Source organism: Herpailurus yagouaroundi, unplaced genomic scaffold (assembly GCF_014898765.1).
Source record: "Herpailurus yagouaroundi ecotype Mexico unplaced genomic scaffold, PumYag 164, whole genome shotgun sequence".
In the NCBI taxonomy this organism is placed as follows: Eukaryota; Metazoa; Chordata; class Mammalia; order Carnivora; family Felidae; genus Herpailurus; species Herpailurus yagouaroundi.
Window position 1 is genome coordinate 46,436,955 of NW_024412405.1, and position 5,328 is coordinate 46,442,282.

General features: G+C 34.4%; 1 long non-coding RNA gene across 1 annotated transcript in view; it reads left to right on the forward strand.

Annotated features, from left to right (window-relative positions):
* The window catches only part of LOC121037967 (uncharacterized), an 18,736-nt gene extending 14,157 nt beyond the window's left edge, over nucleotides 1–4,579 (forward strand). The window contains exon 4 of the long non-coding RNA XR_005794087.1: nucleotides 3,924–4,579. This is a non-coding gene — a long non-coding RNA (uncharacterized LOC121037967). The remainder of the gene's footprint in view (nucleotides 1–3,923) is intronic.
* Nucleotides 4,580–5,328: the final 749 nt, after the last annotated feature.

A 5,328-nucleotide genomic window follows, 5' to 3' on the forward strand; every position in this document is an offset into this window, starting at 1 on the left:
ATTTTATTTTATTTTATTTTATTTTATTTTATTTTATTTTATTTTATTTTTTGAAAGAGAGCCTGACATAGGACTTACAAACCATGAGATCATGACCTGAGCCAAAGTCAGATGCTTAACCAACTGAGGCACCCAGAAGCCCCAACCCCTATTCTCTCTTATTACCTTATCCATTATCAGAGTTTTTATTTCCATATATAGTCTATTGGTTCCCACATCTACCTATCAGCCACAACCTCTCTCTTATCCCCACCAGTTTATCCATTTGTTTAATTGAATTCTCTATCTGGATATCCTACAGATACACCAAATCAGTGTGTGCATAACAGAATTCATTTTCTCTCCACCAAAATTTATTCCTCTTGAGCTTGTTGCTGCTGACAACATTTACCCAATTACCTAAGTCATCCTACACTTAGTCTTCACTGTTACTTATCTCCCACCTCCAACTTCTCACCAATATTTAAGTTCCTACCTCTTTTGTGTCTCTCCAATTCATCTTTCATTTTGGTGTGTTTTGCCTGAAGCATTTGGAGATTGTACCTTCTGGTCCTATTCCCCTCAAATCCCCCTAATTCAAAAGGAAATACTTAGCAAATTGAAATGAGTAACGTATAATGAAGATAATATAATGAATACATAAAATAATGAAGTAATGTATAATGAAGTTGGGTTCAGACAGGAAAAAAGTTGGTTTCACTTGAGAAAAATCAATAGTAGTAATGCACTTCATTAAAAGATGAAAGAAAAAAAAATTATATGACCTTCTCAATAGATACCGAAAAAAGATAGATAAAATTAGATGAAATTCAAAGTATTTGATAAAACTCAGTATACGCTTATAAGAAAATGTGATCATTCTCACCTGGCACTATAAATGAGGTTTTAGAAGGACTCCCACTTTTGTATCAGTTCAGCTACTACGGGTGGCAGGGCACAAGAACACCGAATCCCACTGCCTCACCACTTTCTTTATAAGATAGTTCTACTGTGAAAGGAACCTTTTGAGTGAATCTGTTTCAGTAAATACAGAATTCAGGAAGTTGAACCATGGTGATTCTGTCAGAAGTAGGACAGGGAAAAAAGTCCATAGCTACAGTTAGTGTCTATTCCGAGGGGGATATATCATTGCCTCCTCCCTTACAAAAAGGGAACAGTGAAATCAATCTTTCACCAGCAAGCATTTGGCTGGTCCTCCCCAGATCTAATGCTATAATGGGGGCTATCTTGTCTTTGTTGATTTGGAAGTCTTTGCAATAGCAGTAGCCAGATCAGCATCAAAGAAGGAAAACCCAAGTTGCTTAATTCATATATCACCTGCATCCTGATGCCATAGCCACTTAGCCTAAGGGACTATTGTGCATGCACTAGGGTGATTGGCACAAGTTGCCTGATAGTTGCATAATCAGTGACTTTGTCCACCAGATCACTGACACCATCTTCTGCGGTGAAAGCTCTTTGGTGAACATTTTGTGGGTCACAGCTATTGTCACAATTTGAGTGAATTCCAAGAGATCCAAGCGTATACTTCTCACCTCCAACCACCTCCAATTCTCTAATACCTTTCCTTTATTTGTAGGAAAATTTGACCAAATTGTTAACTAGTGGTCATTAATTGGTTCAAAGTTTTACCTCTGATTATCTCTCCTTCTAATCAAAATTTACTTATGGCTTAGAAGGATTTCCTTCCCCACTACCCCACACAGCTATAATGTTGCTCCTGACTGCCAACAAACCCTAAGTAGACATCTGAAAAAAAACCTTGATTATTTTCTCCTTTTGTCAACTTCATATTGATTCATTAGGCTACAGGCATAGCTTCTGGAAAAAAAAAAAGATGCCCCCAAATTAGTGCCTGAGAAAAGAGAAAAGTGTATTTCTCTCAGGTATTAGAACAGAACTAGTAAAGTAGTTCTGACACCTTCAATGTGTGGCTTTCATCTCCAGCTCCAAGGCATTTGCTCTAATTTTAATATTCCTTCACAAATGAAAAAGGGAAAGGTACAAAAAGAGCGTTTATGAATCTTTTCAAGGACAAGAAGAAGGAGGGAATCCATTTCTTGTGACATTCCACAGGCAAGAACTTAATGACATAGCTCTTACATAGTCGCAAAGAGTCCATGAAATTCAGCCTTCAGGTAGACCATCATGTTCCCATCTAAAATGGCATCACTATGGAAGAAGGGACAGTAGAGAATAGAAGACTACTCACAATTGACCATGGTGTAATTTAAGGTGCATTATATATTATAACCCAGAAATCCCACTCTAAGATATATATCCTCTTGTACATGTGGTTCAGAAAACATCAGGATCATTCATACTTACACAGCATTCAATAACCTATTAAATGCTTTTTTATTATCTCATTCCCTCTAGCACCCCTATGATTTAGGTACTTTCCTTCCACTACTCGGTTGGAGAAATAATGAATAGAGAGATAATGAAGAGAGAGAAATAATAGAAACAACAGAGAAATAACGAATAGAACTACTACAGTAAGAGATACAGATGGAACGTACAGCCTGTATATGTCATATCATATAGAGCAATGTTCATAACAGTATTGGTTGTGATAGCAAAACCAAAAGAACTCAAAAGAAAAATGGAAAACAAGTTAAATGACCATCACCACAGAATGGATACATAAGTTGTGGTATATCCATTTAGTAAACTTATTGTCACAATCGAACTCAGTGGCTATTGTCTGCTAGAATTGCCTCTGCATGGGGGAATGCCACAGAACAGATAGCTCTTAGGAAAATATTATTGAGGAAAGAAAAGCCAATTGTAAAGGAACATATATACTATGACTCCATTAATGTAAAGTTCAAAATCAACATAAGCAAATATATTGGAGAAATGAAAGATTCGTGTTATAATTATCAAGTAGAGAAAGTTAATAAATACAAAGTTTGATGTAGGCTTGTCTATTGAATATAGGGAAGCAAAATGGAAGGTATTTGCAGGAGACTTCAAGGCTAATAGCTACATTCTATCTCCTAATTTGCATCTATTTTCTATGCCTTCTACATATTTTATAAGCTTTTTATGTCTCAATTTAATATTTAATCAAAACAATTCTAAGAAAGGGATAATAAATTCGCTAAAATTGAAAATTCATCTATAGAATTAAAAGTAACAACATAAGTCCTTTTTGCAGTTGTACACAATTAGATCCTTTATTTTAAAAAAAATGATTTATATTATTTTGCAATGGGAGAACTTTAGAAATCAAGTAAATCATGGTATTGTGACTACACTGCATGTGGGAATAAATAATGAGAGTCAATGATGACACACACTTCAAATAACAGGTGAGAAGTAAGAAAAACAAAATGAAAAAAATTATATGGCTAATTGAATGTCAAACAACTGCATTATTTATTAACTTCATTCAAGTGAATTGTTTACCCAAGCAGAAATTAGAAGGAAGTGTTAAACTAAACATGTCATAATCACATTTCTGATGCTGACAAGTCTAGATATTAAAAATATCCTAAGAAAGCACTGTATCTAGGCTATTGCAAATGAATTGAAACTTCTTACACTAGTACAGAAATTTCAACTACCTCATAGGAGTAATGTTTATTTCCTCTGTAATTCCTTGGTGGAGATCATACAATTGTAGCACTTCAATGTGTTTAGAGAAAGAAGAAAAAAGTTTCTTTCTTTAGTTTTAGCCCATCTCCATTGGCAAGAATACGCCTTCTGTCCACGTGTATTTGCTACTATGGGAGTAAATTATGTACATGTTCTTCAGGAGCAGCAGGAAATCTGAAACACTGAGATGCATAAATTGTTGTCAAGTGGAAAACTGTCTAATATTGTTAGTAAAGAGAAAGCACAAAAGAGAAGGAATGGATTAGCTTAAGGTACCGTAAGGCATTTATCTAACTGATGTTAAACATCATTCCTTACAGAGAAAAACTGCAGCACCCCAGAGATAAGCGAAATCATACACCAGCAAAAGACTTTAGATTAATGAAGAAAGAGAGCTGAGGTATTACAAAAGCTTCTTGGCTACCTCCTCTTGCCTCAGACATATGCCTGCCGACAGGTACTGAGTATATGACATCTCGAGGACTTTAGAGAATAAGTAGTATTTTAATTTGTTGAGCAATAACTAAATGCCAAACATCTGGCATAGAGTGTCTAAAAATCCTTTCAATGGTTTTGCAAAGTAGGTATAGTCATCTCTACTCTATGAGTGGTACAGCTGTAGATTAACAAAGTTAAGCAATTTTTCCAAGATCACACATCTCATAACCTAGATGTCCCTAACTATAAAACCCACATGTTTTTCATGACACCAGGCTCCTTCATGAAGTTGTCCTAAGCTGTGAAGATGATTTTACATTTTTTTCCACATTATGGGATGGCCTTGGGATACAAATGCTTTCTAAAGAAAATTCTTCAGCAGAAGGTATAAAGTTGGGTCTAATAACACATGGTTGTCCAGCCACATATCATATTTGTATAACAGAACTTGTCAGAAACATGTCGAAGATAATGTTTACATTAAAATTAAAATATGACAAACATTGATTTGGAAACTCAGGCCTGCTTATAAACTATCTAACTTCGTAATTAGGGAGCTAAGAGAGGATTAAGGAATTAGGAGTAGGAAGAATACTAACTAAAATGAAAATCTGAAATGATGAAATAGATTGTATGAACTAATGTCAACGTTTTATTGAATAAGGTAATATATGTAAAAATATTGAGCCTTACATAAAAATACATATATATATCTCGTCCAAAGCATGCCTGCTGTGGTAGATTAATGAAGTAAGTCTAGGTAAAAGTAGAAATAAAGAAATAAAAGAGGAAATAAAATTATATTCAGCCAAAATCCAAGACCATCAAAGACTTATAGAACTTTTGAGCTGGAAGGGACCAGGGAGATCCTTTCTTCTATATTTATGTGCATAATTAAATAGATGAATAAGTATGATAGAGCTATTTGGTATAATACATTACAGTAAATATTCCTATATAAAATAAGCACGTTTAGGCTACGCATTAAAAGAAAGTCATTTCCCAATACTCTGAACAATTTACTATTCTCAAGATAAACTTTCTTTCTATTCTAAAAGAAAACTCCTCTTTGATCAAAAGAAAGCAAGCAAACATCTGAGTGCTTTCACACTGTTGTAGATATAACTTATCTGACTTGTATCATAGAAGCTGCTGTAAAATTAACAATGAAAATTCTTCATTTCTCTTTAAATATGCAAAAGGGGACTTTAATGAATGCACAGAATTTTACATTATACTCCAATGTTCTAAGCTAAACAAGATTTTTATTTCCCCAATCCTGGAAAC